Raw genomic sequence first — 24,983 nt, 5'->3', positions numbered from 1 at the left:
TCCCAACTACTCAGGATGCCGAGGCAGGATAATTGCTTGAACCTGGGAGGCGCAAGTTGCGGTGAGCCGAGATTGAGCCACTGTACTCCAGCTTGGGCAACAGAGCAAGACTCTGTCTCAAGAAAATAAATAAACAAACAAACAAATTTTCAGGACATGGGTAGCAAGGGAAGCGCAAGGCTAGATAAAATCATATAGGGAGGAAGAGCATAGGGTGAGAAAAGGGCTTGAGATTGAATCAACATTTAATGATTAGTGGAAGGTGCCAAGGCAACTATAAAGGAGAAGATAGAAAGATCTAGAGAAAAAGAGAACATGTAATCACACAGTCAGTACAAGAAATGAATGAGGATGTCTGAGACACACAACCACTCCTTTCAGTAGCACAAGCAAAATAAATATTGGTGATGGCCGATCCAATAGTAACAAGGTGCTGTTTTCCATAACATGTTAGCTAACAGTCTTGACCAACTGATAAGGAATGTTGCCTGAGCAAATGGTGAACTTGCCCCTTACCTTTGCTTGAAATGTGTGACTTAAACTTGCAAGGTAATTGGATTGGGCTGGGCTTTGGACCATGGTTCAGAATGAAGTGAACTGTTGACTTCTGGATCATTTATAAGATCCCGAATACCTTCACATGGTGTAGAAGGCCCTTCCTGCTGTGGCCCCTGACTCTTTTCTAATCTTATCTCTCACTGCTTCCCTTGCTCATCCTACCCTTCAAGCAATCCAATTACTTGAATATGCCAAGTGCTCCCTCACACCTGCATGCCTTTCACTATACTGTTTCTTCAGCTCGGAATACCAGTCTCTGGTCTAAAACCCTTTGCCAACTTCCCCTAGTCTTGGAATCACTTCAAATCTAATTGTGTGCGACACTATCTTTACCTACTGATGAACAGAAACAACCCCACAATAGAGCTTCACACGACTTAAACTCCCCATGAGAGAAAGGGTTCAAACCTTAGCGAAACCCCAGCTTTTAAAAATTTTGCTGGACACTGTGTCCTATTTGATATGCATGCTATCAGAGTATTTGACTGAAGCCAGACTTGTTTTTGAGACGGAGTCTCGCTCTGTCACCCAGGCTGGAGTGCAATGGCATGATCTCAGCTCACTGCAACATCCACCTCCCGGGTTCAAGTGATTCTCGTGTCTCAGCCTCCTGAGTAGCTGGGATTACAGGTGTGTGCCATCACTCCCGGCTGATTTTTTGTATTTTTAATAGAGACAAGGTTTTGCCATGTTGCCCTGGCTGGTCCTGAACTCCTGACCTCAGGTGATCCACCTGCCTTGGCCTCCCAAAGTGCTGAGATTACAAGCGTGAGCCACCACACCCGACCCAAAGCCAGACTTTTGAACTTACTCACTTATAATCATGTTTCTCCCTCTTTGTGAAATAACATGAAATCCTTCTCCCCACCTCAGTTTCATGAAAACCTTCCCCTTCTTCACCTGAATATTACAAAATCTCTCCTTCCCTGAGTGTCACAAGACAGTTCTCAGCCAGGCTTTTTTTTTTTGGTCAGCCAAGAATGAAAAAAAAAAGAAGTAAAAGAATGCTTGTCACATGACCTCTGTTGTTTTGTCCTTAAAATTCATAACCTGAGTCTAATCATGAGAAAACATCAGAAAAATTCAAATTGAGAAACAGTCTACAAAATACCCGGCACTCTTTGAGAGTGCCAAGGTCAAGAAAAACAGGGGAAGACTGTGAAACTGTCACAGATTAGAGGGGACTAAAGAGATATGACAAATGATGCAATGTGGTATCCTGGAACAGAGAAAATAATATAGTGGAAAAACTGGAGAAATTGGAAGAATCTGAGTTTAGTAGAATAGTTAATAGTATTGTACCAGGATCAATCTTTTATTTTTGAAAAATGTACTGCACCATGGTATGTAAGATATTAACATTAAGAAAGCTAAAAGAAAGCCGATAATCTGATGTATTAAAATAACTAAGTTGTGGTCAGGCATGGTGGCTCACACCTGTAATCCTAGCATTTTGGGAGTCTAAGGTGGGCAGATTGCTTGAGCCTAGGAGTTCAAGACCAGCCTGGGTAAAATGGTGAAATCCCAACTCTACACAAAATGCAAAAAATTAGTCACACTTGGTGGTGTGTGTCTGTAGCCCCAGGTACCCAGGAGGCTGAGGTGGGAGGATCACCTGAGTCCAGGAGGAGGTCAAGGACGCAGTGAGCCATGTTCGAACCACTGCACTCGAGCCTGGGTGACAGAGTGAGACCCTGTATCAAAAATAAAATAGTATAATAAAATAATTAAGATGTGAAGGCCACCCAGTTTCTAGGTGGCGATCAGCCCCCTTCTTCCTTCCTTAGTTCTTAGTAATGACAAGTCCTGACATTAAAAGTTTAATTTCCACACTACCTCTTTGACTACATCTCAGGCCATCTTGCCTTTGATGGATCCCACTCTTGTCATCTGGCCTTCTAGTTCCCAGGACACTCTGAAGCTGGCTCCACTGCAGGGCCACTGTGCTTGTTGCTTCCTTCTTCTTGGAACCTTTCCCTGCTCCCTCTTTGCAGAGCTGGCTTCTGTAACTTTCAAGTCTCAGCTTCATGTCACCTTCTCAGAGAGGCCTGCTGTGACTGCCTACCCCAATAATCTCTGTCACAGCACTTTACGTATTTTTCTTAATTGCCCTAATCATAGTCTATAATTTATTGATGTATTTGCAATCTTTCTTCCTTTAGAATGTTTGCTGTGTGAGGGCAGAGACCACATGTATTTTGTTCTCTGTAATATCTCCCCCTGTATTTTCCTTTTTTTTTTTTTTTTTTGAGACAGGGTGACAAACTGAGACCCTTTGCAGTAGGGCGAATATGGCTCACTCCAGCCTCGACCCCTGGGGCTCAAGTGATCCCTGAGGGTTAGCCCCCCAAGTAGCTGGGACTTGGCAGCTACTGGGCACCACCATGCTAGGCCGATTTTTGTGTGTATGTGTGTGTGTGCGCGCGCGCACATGTGTGTGTGTATATATACACACTACATATATGTACTATATATGTATATATACACACTATATATGTACTATATATGTGCTATATATACACTAGATATATGTATTTATATATATATATATATATTTTTTTTTTTTGGTAGAGATGAGGTTTTGCCATTGTTGCCCAGGCTTCCCTCAACATTTATATGTTGAACTCCTAACCCCTAGTGTGATGATATTAGAAGATGTGGGTCTTTGGGAATTGATCAGGTCTTGAGGGTAGTACCTTCAAAAATAGAATAAGTGTCCTCATAAAAGGAGCTCTAGAGAGCTCCTTTGCCCCTTTTGCCTTGTGAGGCCATCTGTGAAACAGTAAGTAGGCTATCACTAGATACCAAATATGCCAGTGTTGTAATCTTGAACTTCCCAATCACCAGAACTGTTAGTAATAAATTTCTGTTGTTTATAAGCTACCCAGTCTATGGTATTCTGTTCTAGCAGCCTAAACAGACTAAGATGCCTATAATAGTTGTTCAATAGGCCAGGTGCGGTGGCCCACACCTGTAATCCCAACACTTTGGGAGGCCAAGGCAGGTGGATCATTTGAGGTCAGGAGTTCGTGACCATCCTGGCCAACATGGCGAAACCCCATCTCTACTAAAAATACAAAAATTAGCTGGGCGTGGTGGCACGCACCTGTAATCCCAGCTACTTGGGAGGCTGAGGCAGGAGAATTCCTTGAACTGGGACCTGGGAGGCAGAGGTTGCAGTGAGCCGAGATTGCGCCACTGCACTCCAGCCTGGGCGACGGGACGAGACTCCATCTTAAAAAAAAAAAAGAAAAAAAAAAAGTTGTTCGATAAATATTTGTTAAATGAATGCCAAAGGATAATTTTCTTTATTTTTTTTAGGCTGAGTCTCCCTCTAAGAGTTAAAAACATGCTGTCATCAAATATATAGTGAGCATGTGTCAAATACTAATCTAACACATTTAATGAAGGGACCAGAGAGATAATAAATCTGGGTGAAGGAGAATTCATGGAACAGAGGTTTATATAGCAGAAAAGACATGCTGAAATAAGTTAGCTAGGTTAAAGGGAAATCTAATTTATGTCCTACAGGTGAATAAACTATAATGTTTAGGATTGTCTTTTATACAGAATAGGAATCACTTGCATCTCTAACAGACAAAAACCTACAAGTTAACAGGTAACTTCCTAGAATCTGGACCCTAATAATAATAATTAACGAGTCAAACAAAGGTACATTCTCCAGATGAATAACACTTGGGTGGACCTGTTCGGACAAAATCCAGCATGACAGTGAAAGGACATACAATTATCTTTTTGCCTTAATTCTAAGATTAGGACATTTTAAAAGATAGAAGACTGAAAAATATAGAATGAATGTACAAGTGCTCCAACTGAAGTTTGGAAAGGGGAGGTCAGTCAGTTCAGGGGCAAAGCATGGGCATCTATCTGCTTCATCAGGTCTTCCCCCAAAGCCATCATCACTGGATCCAGCCTTCATTCTTTGAGAGCCAGCCAATGTTTCATCTTCTCTGTGAAGTCTGTCTAGATTTTCCTCTCACTCCCTATCAGGCAAACTGAGGTGGACAAACCTTGTTATCAAGATGGTGATTGTGGCATGGCATAGTCGCTCACGCCTCTAATCCCAGCACTTTGGGAGGCTGAGGCGGGAGGATCGCTTGAACCCAGGAGTTCAAGACCACCCTGGGCAATATAGTGAGATCCTGTCTCTGCAAAAAATGCACAGAGTCTGGGTCGGGCACAGTGGCTTATGCCTGTAATCCCAGCACTTTGGGAGGCTGAGGTCAGGAGTTCAAGACCAGCCTGGCCAATGTGGCAAACCCTCCACCCCCACCCCTCCGTCTCTACTAAAAATACAAAAATTAGCCAGGCTTGGTGGTGCACACCTGTAGTCCCAGCTACTAGGGAGGCCGAGACAAAAGAATCACTTGAACCTAGGAGGTGGAGGTTGCAGTGAGCCAAGATTGCGCCACTGCACTCCAGCCTGGGCAATACAGCGAGACTCTGTCTCAAAACAACAACAACAACAACAACAACAACAACAATTCACCATGCATGATAGCATGTGCCTGTGGTCCCAGCTACTTGGGAGGCTGAGGTGGGAGGATGGCTTGAGTCCAGGAGGTTGAGGCTGTAGTGAGCCGAGATCGCACCACTGCACTCTAGCCTGGGTGACAGAGCGAGACCCTGTCTCAAAAATAAAAAAGACGATGATTGCTATCAAGGCCCTAGATTTTTTTTTCCTATGAGTTGCATATCCCTGGTTTGAGCCAAGACGCTCTATTACCCTTGTTACCCTTACATCCCAGGCCAAATTTTTGTTTGTGGATTATACATAAGAGCCCATGTGAGGATTTTCACAAATAATTGAGATAGGCTGTAAAGGAGAATTTGAAAGTGAGAGCCCAGTTTTTTTTTTTTTTTTTTTTTTTTTTGAAACGGAGTCTCACTCTGTTGCCCAGGGTAGAGTGCAGTGGTGAAATCTCGGCTCACTGCAACCTCTGCCTCCTGGGTTCAAGTGATTCTTCTGCCTCAGCCTCCCGAGTATCTGGGACTACAGGCATGCACCACCACACCAGGCTAATTTTTGTATTTTTAGTAGAGACGGGGTTTCACCATATTGACCAGGTTGGTCTTGAACTCCTGACCTTGTGATCCGCCTGCCTTAGGCTCCCAAAGTGCTGGGATTACAGGCATGAGCCAACGCACCCAGCAAGAGCCCAGTTTTTACAAACAACAGATGAGTGCTAGGGGGCAGGACAATGCAAGTATGAAATGAGACCAGCTAATGAGACCAGCTGCACGCTAGTTAGACGAGTATCAGAACTGCTTTGTCCCTTGGTCTCATGAGATACTACTCTATAAAACACGTCCAAAAGCCAGACTCACATATATGTCTTTTTCTAGTTTATTTATTTAGTTTTGAGACAAGGTGTCGCTCTGTTGCCCAGCCATTGCATGCTGGCTCACAGCAGCCTTGACCTCCTGGGCTCAAGTGATGCAATTGGGACTACAGACACATGCTACCACACCTGGCTAATTTTTGTATTTTTAGTAGAGATGGGTCTCACTATGTTGCCAAGGCTGGTTTTGAACTGCTGAACTCAAGTGATTCTCCTACCTCTGCAACCCAAAGTGTCTAGTTTCAGAACTTACTTTATTCAGAGGTATAGCTATCTTTGTGACCAAAATTGTGAGCACTGAACCAGTGACTAGCTTGAGAAGAAAGCATTTCCAAGGCAAATAATACTCCAAGTTGAAAACAGTCCTCTTAGTGCGCCAGTAGGGACCTTTTGGCAAGTGGCATCTTGCCAGAAAATTAACTCAAAACAAATCCCTAACAGCTCAGAGATGGTGGAGGGGAATTTCAGAAACAGTCAGCAGGGCAGGGCCGTGCAACTGCTTACAGGAATTGCCTTACTCACACTTTGATGTTGATTCTCTGCAGAGCTTCCGCTGCTTCAAAACTGCGTGCAGGAATCAGAGACGTTACGTCAGGAAGATACTGCAGAGATATTCTACTCCATCTCATTCATTGTACAGGTGAGGAACCAAGGGTCAGAGATTTTAAGGAATTTGTCCAAAGCCACAGAGTGGAGAACTGTGAGTAGAACTCAGATCGCTTGTTGCCTAATTCAGGTGTTTTCAACCCCTTATAAATATGCTAGGGAGGTGTGGCATCCACACGATTTGCTTTCTGGCTGATGTATCTCGATTCCTAGTGCAGAGCTCAGGCATCAATTGGTGAACAAGAGGAAGAGATAGATGTGGCTCTATCTATCTAGTGTATGGGAGCAGCATGTGACATTGTGATGAGATGTGTTAGCACAGGCACAATTTAAAGCAGTGCCATGGCAACCGGCATTCACTCTGGCTCCAGATAACACCGTGAACTACAGGGTGTAGTTGAAAATGGCTTCTCACTTAGTGAGTGGAATGTTCCAGCCTCTTGTCCTGCAGTGAGTGACTCTGAAATCTACCAAGCAATGTAGCAACAAGACTGGTTCAGGTTATTTACCAAGGGTTGGGAGTTTTCAGCATAACTCACAGGAGAAATAAACTCAGCAGCCTTGGGAATCCCCAAGAATTACTGTGCCTATCTGCAAAGCAGTATGGGTTTGCTTCCTCTGAGCAATGCATTGTTTCAGTGTCTTCCCAGAGCACTATTATTTCAAAGAGGTGCCCTGGGCATGAGGGGAAGGTAATGGGGAAGGGCACCATTTGTTTCTTTCTTACATATTGCAGAATCTGCTGCTACCCTCCCCACAAATTCTTTTTTTTTTTTTTTTTTTTTTGAGACAGGGTCTCATTCTGTCACCCAGGCATGATCACGACTCACTGCAGCCTCGACCTTCTGGGTTCAAGTGATGCTCCCATCTCAGCCTCTCGAGTAGCTGGGACGACAGGTGCGTGCCACCACACCCAGCTAGTTTTTGTAGTTTTAGTAAGGACGTTGCCCAGGCTGTTGCCCAGGCTGGTCTTGAACTCCTGGGCTCAAGCAATCCACTCACCTAGGCCTCCCAAAGTGCTGTGATTACAGGCTTGAACCACCACCCTCGGCCCCCACAAATTCTTAAACCATGGCAGTAGACAAGGGGAGATCTGGAATGAGTTAAGTTTCATCAGTAGGATTGAATATTAGGGTCATTTGTCCTGAGATGCTAAAGCCTTCTTGATTTTAACTTAAATGCTCATGTCATCATTTCTAAAACAGAACTGAAACAGAGACCACTTATGGTCTCATCTCAAAAATAAAAGAGTATGTACATGCTCTTTTATTTTTATTTTTGTGTTTCTAATTGTGCGCATTCAACTAAAGACTTCCAGCTTCCCTGACAAGTAGGTGTAGACGGAGACCAAGTTCTGACCAGCGCTCTGTGAATGGAAGTGTTGCAGCTTTCTGGGGTGTGCCCTGTCTTTGGGCCTCCCCCTCTTTTCCTGGCTAGCTTGCAGTTGTATTTGTGGCAAGTCATCTTGGACCATGAGGATGAGGACAACCCCCAGGAATGGCAGCGCAATAAAACATACTCTTATATAAAAATATTGCTACTTATTTTATCACTACTAAAAAAAGAAAGTGAGAGGTATCCAATATGCTAAATAAAGAAAACTACTTCTGAGCAAAACTCTCAAAGCAGAGCTGCACTACCAGTCCGCCTTTAAAAAAAAAAAAGGCTGGGGGGGGGGGCGCTGGGCGTGGCAGCTCACACCTGTAATCCCAGCACTTTGGGAGGCCAGGGCTGGAAGATCACCTGAGGTCAGGAGTTCAAGACCAGCCTGGCCAACATGGTGAAACCCCGTCTCTACAAAAAGTAGCCAGGCATGATGGTGGGTGCCTGTAATTCCAGCTACCCGGGAGGCTGAGGTGGGAGAATCGTTTGAACCCGAGAGGTGGAAGTCGTAATGAGCTGAAATCAAACCTTTGCACTCCAGCCTGGGTGACAAGAATGAGACTCCATCTCAAAAAAAAAAAAAAAAAAAAAAAAAAAAAAATTCTTCCTGTGTTAGCAGCTGAACCAATATCCTGACTAATAGCTCCACTAAAACTGCCAGCAGTCATGTTAAAAGTATGTTTTAGGATGCTTGGGACTTACCTGTAGTCCCAAGCCTTGCTAAAAGTAGCTTACAAAATTTGGAGTTTAACAAATGATGCCATTTTACAAGAAATCAAGAGGAAGCATGTTCCCTGGGTTGGTTCAGTTTTAGGTTGTTGTATTAATTTACCACAAATTACCACAAACTTGGCTTAAAACAGCACAACTTTATTCTTTTATAGTTCTGGAGGCCGGAGTCTAAAATCAGTTTCACTGGACTAAAGTCAGTTGGCAGGGCTGTTTTTTTTCTGGGAGCTCTAGGGAAGATCTGTTTTCTTGCATTTTTTAGTTGCTGGAGGCTCTCTGCATTCCTTGGCTGGTGACTCCTTCCTCAAATCACTCCAACCTCTGGCTTCCATCATCTCCTCCCCTACTTCTGTTGTCAAATCTCCTTTGCTTCCCTCTCATGAGTACACTTGTGATTATGTTTAGGGTCCACCCAGATAATTCAGGATAATCTCATCTCAAGATCCTTAACTCAAATCTATAAGGTAAAATTGATAGGTTCCAAGGCTTAGCATATGGATATCAGCCTACCAAAGTTGAAAAAAGGTTTTCATTTTCCTGCTCCGCTGTTCTAATGTTTTGGTGCCATCTCCTTTCATGGTTTTAAAATCACTTTGGACCAAGGTGGGCAGATCACTTGATGTCAGAGGTTCGAGACCAGCCTGGCCAACATGGTGAAACCCTGCCTCTACTAAAAATGCAAAAATTAGCTGGGCACTGTGGTGGCTGCCTGTAATCCCAGCTACTCGGGAGGCTGAGGCAGGAGAATTGCTTGAACCCGGGAGGTGGAGGTTGCAGTGAGCGGAGATCGCGCCACTGCACTCCAGCCTGGGTGACAGAGCGAGACTGCGTCTCCGGAAAAAGAAAAAAAAAATCACTTTGGAGCTCCCAAGCATTACATCCTTACCAGGCCATGTCCAGGCCAGGGAGGGAGGGGTGTTCCCATTCCTGCATCTTTTAGTTATTAATGGAGATGTGCTTTGCCAAAGGTTCCCAGCAGAAGCCACATCAGGTCCCGATAGCCAAGACTGAGTCACCTGCCCGTGCTCTGGCTGCACACTGAACTGAGAATTTGCATGTCTGGCAGTTTTAACCTCTGCATCACAATGTCAGTTCTCCTACCAAGAGGTTGAAGGACTGCTAGGGAGGCAACAACTCACTTTTATTTATTTATTTATTTTGTAGAGATGGGAGCCTCGCCATGTTGCCTAGACTGGTCTCAAACTCCTGAGCTCAAGCAACCTGCCCACCTTGGCCTCCCAAAGTGCTGGGATTACAGGCATAGCCACTGAGCCAAGCCTAACAACTCACTTTTGAAAGTCCTGCAGGAGATTCCACAGGCACGAGCGACTCCAAAGAGCCCTTGTTTTCTAGCAGTCATAAAAAGCATGTGTGAGACCAGGCATAGTGGCTCATGCCTGTAATCCCATCCCGGCACTTTGGAAGGCTGAGGTGGGCAGATCACCTGAGATCAGGAGTTCGAGACCAGCCTGAGCAACATGGAGAAACCCAGTTTCTACTGAAAATGCCAATATTAGCTGGGCGTGATGGTGTGCACCTGTAATCCCAGCTGCCTGGGATCTGAGGCAGGAGAATCACTTGAACCCGGGAGGCAGAGGTTGCAGTGAGCCGAGATTGCACCATTGCACTTCAGCCTGGGCAACAAGAGTGAAACTCTGTCTCAAGAAAAAAAAGAAAAAAGAAAAAAACATGTGTGATGAGAAGATCTGGGGGCTGGGGTGGTAGTGTGGTAATGGGGTAATTAAAAAAAACCTTTTGACTGGAGATCTAGAATTCGAACTAAGCCAGGAACACATCCTCATCGGTAGTGCTTCCAGGGCACCTGCATGACAGTTTGAATTGTATTCCCCTCCACATGAATATGTTGAAGTCCTAATCCCCGGTACCTCAGAATGTAATCTTTGCAAGGTAATCAGATCAAAATGAGGTCACTAGGGTGGGCCTTTGTCCCATATGCCTGGTGTCCTTATAAAAAGGGGAAATTTGGAGACAGACATGTACACAGGGAGACTGACATCTGAACATGAAGATGGCCATCTATAAGCCCAGGAGAGAGACCTGGACAGATCCTTCCCTCATAGCCCTTAGATGGAACTAACACTCCTGATATTTAGATTTTGGACTTCTAACCTCCAGAGCTATGAAACAAGAAGTTCTGGGCTGGGCGCAGTGGCTCATGCCTGTAATCCCAGCCCTTTGGGAGGCTGAGGTGGGTGGATCACCCGAGGTCAGGAGTTGAAGACTGGCTTGGCCAACATAGTGAAACCTCCTTCTACTAAAAATACAAAAAATTAGCCTGGCATGGTGGCAGTGCCTGTAATCCCGGCTACTTGGGAGGCTGAGGCGGAGGTTGCAGTGAGCTGAGACCACGTCATTGCACTCCAGCTTGGGCAATAAGAGTGAAACTCCATCTCAAAAACAAAACAAAACAAAAGTTCCTTTTGTTTAGGCCAGGGGCCCTCAATCCCAGGGTCATAGAACAGTACCATAGACCAGTTAGGAACTAGGCTGCACTGCGGGAGGTGAGGTGAGCAGTGGGCAGGCGAACATTACCGCCTGAGCTCCGCCTCCTGTCAGATCAGAGCTGGCATTAGATTCTCATAAAAGCACAACCCCTATTGTGAGCTGTGCATGTGAGTGATCTAGGTTGTGTGCTCCTTATGAGAATCTAATGCCTGATGATCTGTCACTGTCTCCCATCATCCCCAGATGGGACTGTCTAGTTGCAAGAAAACAAGCTCAGGTCTTCCATGGATTCTACATTATGGTGAGTTGTATAATTATTTCATTAAATATTACAATGTTATAGTAATAGAAATAAAGTGCACAATAAATGTAATGTGCTTGAATCATCCTGAAACTGTCCCCCCCACTTCTCTGCTGCTCCTGATCCAGGTCCGTGGAAAAATGGTCTCCCATGAAACTGGTCCCTGGTGCCAAAAAGATTGGGGACCACTGGTTTAGGCCACCCAGTTTGCAGTACTTTGTTACAGTGGCCCTAGCAAACTTAAAAACCCTGACTTTCTCACTTCTCTTGCACCCTCCAAGGCTGTACCAGCCCCATGCTCCTACCCAGTATGCACCTGGCTGTCCCCTGTGTTTCCTGATCTCCAGGTGGTCTCTTTGCAGTGTTTTGAAAGCTCTTTTGATAGCACCTCTTTCTTGTCATGAATCCTACTAGATTCCACAGAGAAAATGTGCTCTCCACTGTTGTGGAGAATTATTATTAAATCCATTCTCTACAACATTATGTGGGGTTTTATAAGTCATTCATAAATATACAATATTTTGATTCTGCTGCCATATGTTTTGTGTAAATAGTCATGCTTATTTACAAAAGAGTATTCTATTTAGCTGTCAACCCATGGATGGCAGAAAAGATGTTTCATATTTGTGTGTGTGTGTGTGTGTGTTTAAAGCACCAAACATAATATCCAATAATTTTTGTTATGACACACATGTTCTTTCAGGATAGTGTGTGATAATCAAGTTGTTCTTTTATTTATTCAACTGACATTTGAATCACTTTCTCTGTGCCTAACTATTCTACCATGGGCTGTTGTTACAAATCTGAATTTAAAAAGGTCCCTGGCTGATTGTGAGAGAAGCAGACATTATAAGTGAAGAAATAGTGTAGCTATGATGGAGAAATGAGATAGGGGGATGACTCGCAGTGATGCTTTATGGAACCCAAGGTCCACGAAGCTTCAGAAAGTAGGGGAGCAGGAAATGAACTACCAGGATCCAGACTTACTGGTCATCCCTCATTTTCCCATTTCACACTTTCTTTTTTTTCTTTTTTTGAGACAGACTCTCACTCTGTCACCCAGGCTGGAGCGGAGTGGCGTGATCTTGGCTCACTGCAACCTCCGCCTCCTGGGTTCAAGCAATTCTCCTGCCTCATTTCATTAAATATTTCATTAAATATTACGAAGTTATAATAATAGAAATAGCTAGGATTATAGGCGCGCACTGCCACACCCAACCAATTTTTGTATTTTTAGTAGAGATGAAGTTTCACCATGTTGGCCAGGCTTGTCTCGAACTCCTGACCTCAAGTGATCCTCCCGTCTCCGCCTCCCAAAGTTCTGGGACTACAGGTGTGAGCCACTGCACCTGGCCCCATTTCCCACCTTCTTCCCTCTGTGGCTTCTCTCTATTTCTAGAGAGAGACACGACAGAAGTCAGCTGCTCTAGAATCAACAGACTCCTCTCCAGTTGGCGTCCCACCACAGAGCGGTAGCGTCATACATGCATACATATGCTACAGCCAAAGGGGAAGGCTTGTCAATGCAGGAGGCACCCACAGGTGCCTCTCAGAGGTGGTGAAAGAGGAAGTGGGGGCAGGCAGAGGTAGTGGTTGTAAGTTGAGTCACTTCTGTTAACTGTACCCACTTTTAGACAGCTTAATCCACTTTGACTCTGGAAAAGTGTGAACAGAAACCTTGCTGGGTTTGGAGGAGAGAGAGCCTCCCACTGCTCTTCCCAGGGGAGTCCTGGAACAGGCTGCCGTGGAGGCTCAGGGCAGGTCTGGTGATATGGCACTGGTCTAAGTCCAGACCCTGCTGTGTTTTGGATGGACTAGGAAAAGTTCCTGTACAGAAATAACAGAGACTGGAGATTATGTGTGGGAATTACTTTACTCTTATCCTGAGTATGTCTGTACTTCAGTCCTGGTGCTTACTTCAAGAAAGAGGAGGATGGGGTTGCCATTGCTCTAGCAGACTATTGTTACTCCAGGAACTCACTTAAAGGTTCCATTTCCATAACCAATTACAGAGCAAATGCTTTTTCATAGGAATTGGTTTTTACGGGGTTGACATTTCAGGTCGCGAAGACCCTGAAGCTTTAGGAAAGCTGAACTTTGCTGTTGAGAAATTTAGAGGGGTAGAAATTGCAACACTATCTTAGCTGCAATTAGCTGGCATTTCTGCCAAATGCTAATACATATTTCACCCTAACTTCCAGTGATAAATGACATTGATAAGAATATATGGGGAGTAGCTGTGAAAGTTCATCTGGTTTTAATAGGGAAACATTGTCCTTTTCTCTGCTGATTGGAGAACAGGTCAGACATGAGGCTGGCCTCACCCAGGAAGGACTCACATGGTTCCTTCTGTCTCCAGGAACGGTAGGAAAAGCAATGTGTTTTGAAATACTGGGTTTTCCCTGGCCCGGGAGAAAGTGGATCAAAAGAATTGCTGTTTCCTTCCCTGTTGTTGGGGTCCTCTAGTTTGAAAGGGTCATGGTGGTGTTTCCTGATGGGCCATTAAAGGCAATGTTTAGGAATAGAGAAAATACACAAAGAAAGAAGAAGGAAAATCAGACATTTGAAAGAAAAGCCCAGGATTCCCTGGAGAAAAGTTGGAGGTAGTGCTGAGAGAGTCTGCTGTACCAGAGGTGCCCCACCAGGGGCCCCACCAGAGGACTCTTTGGAATGTTCTTGATCTAAAATCCTGCCAACCTTCCCATGTAGCTGGTGCAATTTTCACTCCATATTCTGCTTTCTTTATATTCTACTGCAACTGAATTCTGAGTTCCTAATCCACTGGGACTCGCACTTAATAGTCTGTCCGTCTACTGGCATTTGTTTGCATTGTACAAGTACAACCAAAGGCTTCAGACTTTTGGGAGCCACAGTCAGGAAGAAGTCTATCTGTCTGTCTCTCTGTTTTTTAGCCTCAGTCTTCTTACACCCTTTCCAAATGGCAACGGGCTCAAAATGGCCTATCTACTGGAAATGGGCAATGAGCAAAAGAGACACATACATGGAAACAATGAGTTAAGAATTTAAAATATTATTCTGCACACACATAAGTGGCAACTTCATGTCCTCTGTTCAGAAGTAAAGCAGTTGGAACTTCTGGAATAAGAATCATCTGTGCATTTGCTAAAAATGTAGATTCCTGTGCCCTACCCAAATTCTGCACCCGAAAATTCTGATTCTGCCTGAATCAGAATCTTTCCAGGCAATTCTTATGTGCACCAAAGCCTAGATGCAGCCTCAGTTGAACCATCTACTGTGTTTTAATACTGAGTTGTGCTTGTTCTCAAGCTGGTTCAGAGCACTCTAATGTGCATTCAAATCATGCCGAGGTCTTGTTAAGTTAGGTGGTGGGAAGTGAGATTCTGCATGTCTAACAAACGCTTGGGTGATGCTGCCACTGCTGGCTGGAGGATCACCCCTTGGGTGGCAAAGTGCTAGAGAGACTATTTTTATCTCCTTTGCACTCCTGTGAGGCCATCTTGAGGCTTCTTAAGTCCCTGGGGCCAGTGATCTGCTGGCGCTGGGATTGGAGATTGCTGCACGTTCATAGGTACTGTGCTTTGTTGACTGGGCTCTATCTCATGCTCATCCAGATTTGCCCTGCCTTCTGCTTCCCCTTCCATCTCCTCAGCCAACACCCCTATTCCCACCCTCACTTTTCTACCCCCACTCTGCCTAAGGGGCAGCCCTGTTGCCATAGCCTGGTCTTCCTCACACTGTGGGTCTACTCTGACTATAGATGCATAATTGAATATCTTTAGAGAATCTTCAGATTTGCTAGTATGATAAAGTCCTTCTTCCTCCTAGGAGTAAAGGGGAAGTGGGACTCAAAGCAAGCCTGTAAAAGTGAGTCAGGAGTTCTTTTTTCTCTTTAGGGCCACCATCAGTGGGTGGCCCCAGGGTAATTGAATGGAGTGGAAGATGTTACCATTTCCTACACTGTCCTTGACCTTGAAAGAAGAACTGAATCTGTGGGACCTACTGCCACTTTCTATAGGTGGAGGGGAAAGGGGAACCCCATTGCATGGCGTAAGCTTATCCCTCAAGTCCTTGGTGAGCGGGGATCGGGGTAAGGGGGAAGAATTATAGGGTATCAGAAGTGGTGAGATTCTTTTCTCCAGCCATGGAGAACTTCTGATGTCCAACCTAGCATGACTTTAATCACTACTAGTTAATAGTAAGAAAGAAGGTCTAAAGTTGAGGTTTAGGGAAAGACTGGCTTGTAGTGCTCTTCAGGCTTGCAGTCACATTGAAAGATCTAATGGTGGCCGGGCGCGGTGGCTCATGACTGCAATCCCAGCACTTTGGAAGGCTGAGGTGGGCTGATCACCTGAGGTCAGGAGTTCCAGACCAGTCTGACCAGCACGGTAAAACCCCATCGCTACTAAAAATACAAAAATTAGCTGGGCGTGGTGGCAGGTGCCTGTAATCCCAACTACTTGGGAGGCTGAGGCAGGAGAATTGCTTGAACCCGGGAGGCGGAGGTTGCAGTGAGCTGAGATTGTGCCACTCCACTCACACGAGATCATGCCACTGCGGCAGAGCAAGACTCCGTCTCAAAAAAAAAAAAAAAAAAAAAAAAAAAAAGAAAGAAAGAAAAAAGAAAGGTCTAATGCTTAGAGTGAAGCCAGCCGTAGCCACTGGACTGTCATGACAGTAGACCTGGATAAAAATTCCTGACTGTACAGTTGTTGACTGTGGCTCTGGGCCAGAGTAAGATCTCTTAGGCCTGGGAAAGTAACCACAGATGTCACTGGCCCTGAAGCCGAGCAGAGCCAGTACCTCTCAGAGCAGCGGCTTGCAAACTAGGGTCTGCAGAAAGCTCTTTCGGCATCGCCAGGGGAGATTCATAACAGTACTGCGAACACCCACCCTAGAGAGTGATTCAGCAGGGCCTCCTGGGCTATATTTAAAAAATATATTCTATGGGCAATTTGACAGTAAGTTAAATTGCAAGTTTTGACTTTGTCAGGTTTAGGAAGCAACGCTTTAGCACAATGGTTTCCCAAATTTTTAGCAGAGAAAAATTTATTTACTAGAAAAATATTTATCGAGCAATTACTATATGCCATGTATTGCTGTAAGTCCTGGCCAAAAAGTGGCAAATAAGACTGATGAGGTGGCTGGGCCCCTGCAATCCCAGCACTCTGGGAGGCCGAGGCCGGCAGGTCTTCAAGACCAGCCTGGCCAACATGGTGAAACCCCCATCTCTGCTAGAAATACAAAAATTAGCTGGGTGTGGTGCTGAGCGCCTGTAGTCCCAGCTACTCGGGAGGCGGAGACACGAGAATCGCTTGAACCCTGGAGGTGGAGGTTGCAGTGAGCCAGGATCGCACCACTGCTCTCCAGCCTGGGTGACAGAGCAAAATTCTGTCTCCAAAAAAAAAGAAAGAAAGAAAAGAAAAGAAAGACTGACAAGGTTTCCATTGAACTCTAAGGTAGATAAAAATGAGGAGTGGATTTTTCAGGAATGTTAAAGACTCATTGGAAGAAAATGCTGTTTGTTGTTGAACCCCCAAAGTACCATCAGGTTCCGTGATACACAGTTTGAGAACCATTTTCTTGGGAAGGAGCTTGGAGCAATAAAACTAGAAGATGGCAGAAGGAATATCCAACACAGTGGGGTTCAAATGACAAACCTGGAAGGCTTTTCCACTTCCTCGTTGATCAAGTGGGGACAATGACATCTCCCTCAAGTCTTACTGAGAGTAAGAAAAGAACTGAACACATATTGTGGAGCTCAATGCTGGGTGTGCAGCGGGGCCCTGCTGCATTTTTGCTCTCTTTCGTTTCTCTTTGCTTGGGAGCAGGTCACTTCACTTTGATTGGGAGTAAGTTTGAGGAGAAAACAAGACATTCCTGGAAGTGTGTTGCCGTTTGAGGCTCAGGTGGGATAATGAGGAGCACAAAAGGCAGAAGCCAAGAAAAGGCCCTGCCACGCCACAGCCAAAAGCAACCACAGATGTAAAATGGTCTGTGGATCTGGCAGTTCTCCTCAAAACGTTAAGCACAGAGTCATCATATGACTCATCAGTTCCACTCCTATGTATATACCCAAGAGAACTGAAAAAGATGTCTGCACAAAAACCTGTACATGAAATTCACAGAAGCATTATTCATAATAGCCAGAAAGCGGAAACAACCCAGATCTCCCTTAACCAACGAATGGATAGACAAAATACGGTATACCTATACAGAGGAATATTATTCAGCCAAAAAAAGAAATGAAGCGCGGACACACGCAACAGCACGGGTGAACCATGAAAACATTATGCCAAGAAAGAGGCCAGGCACAAAATAACACATATTATAGAATTCTTTTATGTAAAATGTCCAGAATAAGAAAATCTATAGAAACAGAAATTAGGCCAGGTGCAGTGGCTCACACCTGCAATCCCAGCACTAAGGGAGGCTGAGGCAGGTGGATCACCTGAGGTCAGGAGTTCAAGATCAGCGTGGCCAACATGGTGAAACCCCATCTCTACTAAAAATACAAATATTAGTCGGGTGTGGAGGTGTGCGCCTGTAGTCCCAGCTACTCAGGAAGCTGAGGCAGGAAAATTGCTTGAACCCAGAGGCGGAGGTTGCAGTGAGCCAAGATTGTGCCACTGCACTCCAGCTTGGCCACAGAGCGAGAGTCTGTCTCACAAAAAAAAAAAAAAGGAAACAGAAATTATATTAGTGGTGTCAAGGGACTAGGAGAAGTAGGAAATGGGATGATTGCTAATGCACATGGAATTTCTTTTTGAGGTGATGAAAATGTTCTGAAATTAGATAGTGGTGATAGCTCTACAATCTTGTGAATATGCTAAAAGTCACTGAATTGGACACTTTAAAAGGGTGAATTTTATGGTACATAGATTATCTCTCTCTCTCTTTTTTTTTTTTTTCTGAGACAGAGTCTCACTCTGCTGCCCAGGCTGGAGTGCAGTGGTGTGATCTCTGCTCACTGCAACCTCCGCCTCCTGGGTTCAAGGGATTCTCCTGCCTCAGCCTCCTGAGTAGCTGGGATTTGCCACCACACCTGACTAATTTTTCTTTTTCGAGACGGAGTCAGGGTTTCACCATATTGGCCGGGCTGCTCTAGAACTCCTGACCTCAAGTGATCCACCCCCCTCTGCCTCCCAAAGTGCTGGGATTTACAGGTGTGAGCCACCACACCCAGCCCATATCTCAATTTTTAAAAAGAAAAGAAAGAGGCCGGGCGCAGTGGCTCAAGCCTGTAATCCCAGCACTTTGAGAGGCCGAGACAGGCGGATCACAAGGTCAGGAGATCGAGACCATCCTGGCTAATGCGGTGAAACCCTGTCTCTACTAAAAAATACAAAAAACTAGCCGGGCGAGGTGGTGGGCGCCTATAGTCCCAGCTACTCGGGAGGCTGAGGCAGGAGAATGGTGTAAACCCAGGAGGCGGAGCTTGCAGTGAGCTGAGATCCGGCCACTGCACTCCAGCCTGGGCGACAGCGAGACTCCATCTCAAAAAAAAAAAAAAAAAAAGAAAGAAGCAACCACAGAGAATGAAGCCAACCAGTGATCCGTGGATAAGCACCAAGAAAATGCTCAAAGCCTGTCATGACTCAGATGGAACCCACAGGAGAGGGCAGAAAGAATATCCCACATAGTGGGGTTCAGATGACAAACCTGGTCAGGTTTGAGACCCTGCCTTTCCTTGCTGGGGCTTGAAGAATTTACCAATTTCTCAGAAAAGACAGGCAATGAAAAGACTATGCCTGATACACTCCTTTTTTTTTTTTTTTTTTTGAGACGGAGTCTCGCTGTCTCCCAGGCTGCAGTGCAGTGGCGCGATCTTGGCTCACTGCAAGCTCCGCTTCCTGGGTTCACACCATTCTCCTGCCTCAGCCTCCCGAGTAGTTGGGACTACAGGCGCCCGCCACCACGCCCGGCTAGTTTTTTGTATTTTTTAGTGGAGACGGGGTTTCACCGTGTTAGACAGGATGGTCTTGATCTCCTGAGCTTGTGATCCGCCCTCCTCGGCCTCCCAAAGTGCTGGGATTACAGGCTTGAGCCACCGCGCCCAGCCTGCCTGATATGCTTCTAATCATCATTATTTTCAGTGCCACATGAATTGTTTACATATGCTTATATTTCTGCTATCATGATGGTTTGGTAAGTTCTTCGTTTTCTTTCTTTTTTTTTTGAGACAGAGTCTCAGTTTGTCACCCAGGCTAGAGTACAGTGGCACCATCATAGTTCACTTTAGCCTCGACCTCCTGGGCTCAAGCGATCCACCCATCTCAGCCTCCTGAGTAGCTGGGGCTATAGGTGTGTGTGCATGCCACCACACCCCACTAATTAAAAAAAATTTTTTTTTGTAGAGATGAGTTCTCACTATGTTGCCCAGGCTGGTCTTGAACTCCTGGGCTCAAGTGATCCTCTTGCCTTGGCTTCCCAAAGTGCTGGGATTACAGGCATGAGCCACCGCACCTGCTCAGGTAAGTTTCAGATGTTTCAATTTTTTTCCCCAAGACTCAGTTCTAGAAGCTCCATTTAGGCAATTCAAAATACAGCTCTAGGTCCTTGTGCAATGTGGGCTGATGATCTTGGGGGACTAGAAATGCCCTGCATGTTAGCCCCCAGACAACCAGCACAGGGACCTTGACTGGGCAGAGCTTCCTCTTTTTTTTTTTTTTTTGAGACGGAGTTTTGCTTTGCTGCCCATGCTGGAGTGCAATGGTGCAATCTTGGGTCATGGTAATCTCCGCCTCCTGAGTTCAAGCAATTCTCCTGCCTCAGCCTCCCAAGTAGCTGGGATTACAGGCATGAGCCACCATGCCTGGCTAATTTTGTATTTTTAGTAGAGACAGAGTTTCTCCATGTTGGTCAGCTTGGTCTCGAACTCCTGACCTCAGGTGATCCACCTGCTTTGGCCTCTTAAAGTGCTGGGATTACAGGCGTGAGCCACCACTCCCAGCCTTGGGCAGAGCTTCTTGAATAAGTCTTACGGGCTCCTGTAGGGTGGGTGAGAAAGGTATTTTTGGGAGAAGCCACTTGAAATTTACATGCTGTGCAAAAATGTGTTATGGGGACAGAAGGTGTTTTTAAGCATGAAAAGTTTGGATCATTGGCGGGAATAAAGGCCTGCCAGTGAATTGTGGTTCCACTTTCAGCCTCACCACTGCCTTCGGGCTTTCTCCCGCGAATGGTTCTGACAATGTGCCGTTTTATAGAATGTGTCTCTGTTGCTTCCGAGCTGCCACATATGCTCTGCTGCACATTTGGGACTACCACATCAGGTTTTAAAAACTGATTTAAAAAAAAATAAAACTTTTGAAGTTTGCCTTTAGCATTTTGCAAGGAGGTTGCTCACCAGCTGTTTGTTTATAGTCTCCGGTGATTGTTTTTGCACATTATCCATGAATAGAATGCAATTACATCATTATAATGACAAGTAGTAAACTGAATTCCCTGTAGGGCATTTCTAGGGGAAGAGATGTACTGCCTCTAGCCCGAATGCCCCAAAGAGACTGTATGGTTAGATACTCCTGTGGCTCCAGAGAAGTGTGAGTCCTGTGGTAAGTCCCAAAAGCCTAGGGCTTTTTGCAGCTCTTGGCAGGTGTTTAGTCGCAAATCTCAAAGTTTCGTGGTCACTCAGGAAACCTCCTTTCTGCTGAGATCGACATTGAATTAAAACAACCCCAATGATCTGTTTAGAATTTAGAATCTCATTTATTCTTTTTTTTTTTTTCTTTCGAAACAGAGTCTCACTCTGTCTCCCAGGCTGGAGTGCAGTGGCACTATCTTGGTTAACTGCAACCTCCACCTCCTGGGTTCAAGCGATTCTTGTGCTTCAGCTTTGCAAGTAGCTGGGATTACACGTGTGAGCCACCACACAGGGCTAATTTTTGTATGCTTTAGTAGAGACAGGGTTTCACCATGTTGAGCAGGCTGGTCTCGAACTTCTGACCTCAGGTGATCCGCCTGCCTCAAAGTGCTGGGATTACAGGTGTGAGCCACCGCGCCCGGCCTTTGTTCATTTTTTATGACAGATTTATTGAGATATAATTCATACCTAATAAAAGTTATGATAAAAGTTACCCCCTCCCTTTTCTTTTTTGAGATAGTATCACTCCCGTCACCCAGGCTGGAGTGCAGTGGTGCGTTCATAGCTCACTGCAGCCTTGACTTCCCAGGCTCAGTGATCCTCCCACCGCAGTCTCCTGAGTAACCGGGACTACAGGAGAGTGCCACTACATGCAGGTAATTTTTTGTATTTTTTGTAGAGACATGGTTTTGTCCTGTTTTCCAGGCTGGTCTTGAACTCCTGGGCTCAAGCGACCTGCCTGCCTTGGCCTCCCAAAAGTGCTGGGATTACAGGCATGAGTCACTGTGCCCAGCCAAAAGTTAACCTTTATAGGCATACCTCTTTTTTTTTTTTTTTTTTGAGACAGAGTCTCGCTCTATCGCCCAGGCTGGAGTACAGTGGCGCGATCTCGGCTCACTGCAAGCTCCGCCTCCTGGGTTAATGCTATTCTCCTGCTTCAGCCTCCCAAGTAGCTGGGACTACAGGTGCCCGCCGCTGCGCCCGGCTAATTGTTTGTATTTTTAGTAGAGATGGGGTTTCACCGTGTTAGCCAGGACAGTCTCGATCTCCTGACCTCGTGATCCGCCCGTCTCGGCCTCCCAAAGTGCTGGGATTACAGGTGTGAGCCACCGCGCCCAGAGGCATACCTTTTTTTGTATGCAGATACTGTGGTTTTTAAAAATTGAAGGTTTGTGGCAACAAACCTTGGAGAAAGTCTATCAACGCCACTTTTCTAAACAATTTTTTCTTTTTTTTTTGAGACGGAGTCTCACTCTGTCACCTAGGCTGGAGTGCAGTGGTGTGATCTCAGCTAACTGCAACCTTTGCCTTCCAGTTTCAAGTGAACCTTCCATCTCAGCCTTCTGAGTAGCTGGGACCACAGACAATTATGCACGCCACCATGCTCAGATAATTTTTTATTATCTGAATAATAAAAAATAATAATAAAAAAAAGATGGGATTTTGCCGTGTTGCTCAGGCTGGCCTCGAATTCCTGAGCTCAAGAGATCTGCCCGTTTGGGCCTCTCAGAGTGCTAAGATTACAGGGGTGAGCCACTGGGCTCAGCCCTGGCTAATTTTAATTTTTTTTGTAGACATGTTATCTAGATGCTATGTTGTCTAGTCTGGTCTTGAGCTCCTGGCCTCAAGTGATCCTTCTGCCTCATCCTCCCAAAGTGCTGGCATTACAGGTGTGAGCTATTGCACTCGGCCAATAAATTTTCAATGTAGATGAAACAGCCTTGTATTGGAAAAAGATGCTACCTAGGACTTTCATAGCTAGAGAGAAGTCAATGTCTGGCCTCAAGGCTTCCAAGGTCAGGGTGGCCCTCTTGTTAGGGGCTAATGTGGCTGCTGATTTGAAGATGAAGCCAATGCCCATTTATCATTCCAAAAATCCCAAAGTCTTTAAGAATTATGCTGTATCTACTCTGCCTGTGCTCTATATGTAGGACAAAGTCTGAGAGACAGAGTATTTGTTTACAGCGTAGTTTTCTGAATATTTTAATCCCACTGTTGAGACCTACTGTTCAGACAAAAATACTCCTTTCAAAATAGTATTGCTTATTGACAATGTGCCTAGTTACTCAAAAGCTCTGATGGAGAAGCACAAGGAGATTAATGTTTTCATGCCTGTTACTAACAAAATATCCATTCCGTAGGCCATAGATCAAGGAATAATTTCAACTTTTGAGTCTCATTATTTAAGAAACACATTTTCTAAGGCTATGGCTTCCATAGGTGGTGATTCCTCTGATGGATCTGGGCAAAGTAAATTGAAAACTTTCTGAAAAGGAGTCACCATTCTAGATGCTATCAAGAAAATGTAACAATTCTTTCAGCTACCATGTGGAGATTAAGATTAGAAAAAGAGGCTTCTGGCTGGGCACAGTGGTTCACACCTGTAATATTAGCAGTTTGGGTGGCTGAGGTAGGAGGATTGATTGAGCTCAGCCTGGGCCACATAGTGAGAACCTGTCTGTACTAGAAATTGAAACAATTAGCTGGATGTGGTGGTGCGTGCCTGTAGTCTCAGCTACTCAGGAGGCTGAGTTGGGAGAATTGTTTGAGCCTGGGAGGTCAAGGCTGCAATGAGCCATGATTGTGCCATTGCACTCCAGCCTGAGCAAAAGAGTGAGACTCCGTCCCCCCGCCACCCCCAAAAAATCATGATTCATGAGGGGAAGTCAAAAGAGCTAGGTTAACTATGGAAGAAGGTGATTCCAATCCTTATGGATGACATGGAGGGGTTCAGGGCTTCAGTGGGGAAAGTCATTACAGATGTGGTAGAAACAGCAAGAGCCTGAAGATGTGACTGAATTGCTGCAATCTCATGATAAAACTTGAACAGACGAGGAGTTTTTCCTTCTCCTTCTCCTTCTGCTCCTCTTCTCTCTCCTTCTCCTTCTTCGTCTTCTCATGAGCCACTGCACTTGGCCTGGAGTTGCTTCTTATGAATGTGCAAAGACAGTGGTTTCTTGCAGTGGCATCTACTCTTGGTAAAGATGCTGTGCACATTGTTGAAATCACAACAAAGAATTTAGAACACTACGGAAATTTAGTTGATAAAGCAGCAGCCAGGCTTGAGTGACTCCAATTTTGAAGGAAGTTCTACTGTGGGTAAAGTCAAACAGCATCACATGCTACAGAAAAATCTTCCATAAAAGGACTAATCAATATGACAAACTTCACATTGTCCTACTTAAAAAAATTGCCACAGCCACCACAACCATCAGGACCCACCACCCCGATCGATCAGAAGCCATCAGCACCAAGGCAGGATCCTCCACCTACAAAAAGATTATGACTTGCTGAAGGCTCAGATGACTGTTAGCATTTTTAGCAATAAATGATTATTAGTAGTATTATTATTTTGAGATGGAGTCTCACTCTGTCACAGAGACTGAAGTGCAGTGGTGCAATCTTGGCTCACTGCAACCTCTGCCTCCTGGGTTCCAGCAATTCTCCTGTCTCAGCTTCATGAGTTGCTGCGATTACGGGCGTGTGCCACTATGCCCGGCTAATTTTTGTATTTTCAGTAGAAACGGGGTTTCATCATGTTGGCCAGGCTGGTCTCAAACTCCTGACCTCATGCAATCTGCCCTCCTTGGCCCCCCAAAGTGCTGGGATTACAGGTGAGCCACCGTGCCCAGCCAACAATAAATTATTTTTAAATTAATGTATGTACATTGTTTTTAAAGACATAATGCTATTCTATACTTAATAGACTACAGTATAGTATAAACAAAACTTTTATATGCAGTGGGAAATAATTTTTTTCTTTTTTTGAGACAGGGTCTCACTCCCTTGCCCAGGCTGTAATGTGGTGGCATGATCTAGGCTTACTGCAACCTCTGCCTCCTGGGTTCAAGTGATTCTCCCACCTCAGCCTCCCAAAGAGCTGGGATTGTGCAGGTGCGTGCCACCATGCCCAGCTATGTTTGTTTGTTTGTTTTGGAAATGGAGTCTTGCTGTGTAGCCCAGGCTGGAGTGCAATGGCATGATCTCGGCTCACTGCAACCTCTGCCTCCTGGGT

At 45.2% G+C, this 24,983-nt stretch overlaps 1 long non-coding RNA gene across 1 annotated transcript in view; it reads left to right on the top strand.

The window, feature by feature from the left end:
* The window catches only part of LOC105473027 (uncharacterized), a 65,087-nt gene that overhangs the window by 24,946 nt on the left and 15,158 nt on the right, over positions 1–24,983 (top strand). Inside the window, exons 2-3 of the long non-coding RNA XR_011625098.1 lie at positions 6,467–6,561; positions 7,321–7,424. This is a non-coding gene — a long non-coding RNA (uncharacterized lncRNA). The remainder of the gene's footprint in view (positions 1–6,466; positions 6,562–7,320; positions 7,425–24,983) is intronic.

This window comes from Macaca nemestrina, chromosome 6 (assembly GCF_043159975.1).
Source record: "Macaca nemestrina isolate mMacNem1 chromosome 6, mMacNem.hap1, whole genome shotgun sequence".
Classification (NCBI taxonomy): domain Eukaryota; kingdom Metazoa; phylum Chordata; class Mammalia; order Primates; family Cercopithecidae; genus Macaca; species Macaca nemestrina.
Note: the sequence above shows the minus strand (reverse complement) of the source record. Positions and strands in the feature narration are given on the sequence as shown.